Source organism: Carlito syrichta, unplaced genomic scaffold (genome assembly GCF_000164805.1).
Source record: "Carlito syrichta isolate Samal-C Ts95f unplaced genomic scaffold, Tarsius_syrichta-2.0.1 Scaffold123588, whole genome shotgun sequence".
NCBI classification, from domain to species: domain Eukaryota; kingdom Metazoa; phylum Chordata; class Mammalia; order Primates; family Tarsiidae; genus Carlito; species Carlito syrichta.
In genome coordinates this window covers 4,874-5,714 of record NW_007067684.1, presented here as the reverse complement: position 1 = coordinate 5,714, position 841 = coordinate 4,874, and positions in this window count along the sequence as shown.

Below are 841 nucleotides of genomic sequence, written 5' to 3'. Positions count from 1 at the left end.
ACTGCACTCCAGTCTGGGCAACAGAGTGAGACTCCAACTCAAAACAAAAAACAAAAAAAACTCCAGGGCCGGGCGTTTTGGAAGGCCAAAGGAGGAGGATTGCTTGAGCCCAGGAGTTCCAGACCAGCCTAGGCAATATATGGAGACATTATCTCTACAAACAAAAAAATAAAAAAATTATCTAGGTGTGGTGGTGCTCACCAGTAGTCCCATTTGATGCCTGCTATGTGCTAGGCCTGGGCAACTCCCCACCAAGAAGCCCCAGACTACTCAGGGAAACAGACATAAACATATGCCCAGATTGCATATACCAAGGCAGAGTGAGGTGAGGCCACAGGATTCGGCTTACTTGGCAAACACTGATACTCGATCTGTGCTGGGCCCTGTATCAGAGCAAATGGCCTTAACTGGCCCAGGCCTGCAAAAAGCTCTGCATGAGGATGCTAGAACTGTCTCCTGGGGAGACAAGCCTACGCAGAGAATAATGCCAAATCACTGGGCTGAGTGATGGGATAGGCACTGAGAACCAGGGAAGCAAGGGACGAAAGAGATTAACTCCAGGACTGGAGATGGCCTCATGGGCAAAGTATTAGGGCCTGGAAGGATGGAAAGGGTGTTTTAGAATCAGGCACAGCTGGGCGCAGTGGCTCACGCCTATAATGTACAATAAATTAAAAAAAAAAATTAGCCGGGCTCAGTGGCTCAGCCTGTAATCCCGCACCTTTGGGAGCCTGAGGTGAGTGGATAGCCTGAGCCCGCGGGTACGAGATCTGCCTGGGCAACTTGGCGAGACCTCATCTCTACAATAAATCAAAAAAATTAGCCGGGTGTGGTAGCGCGG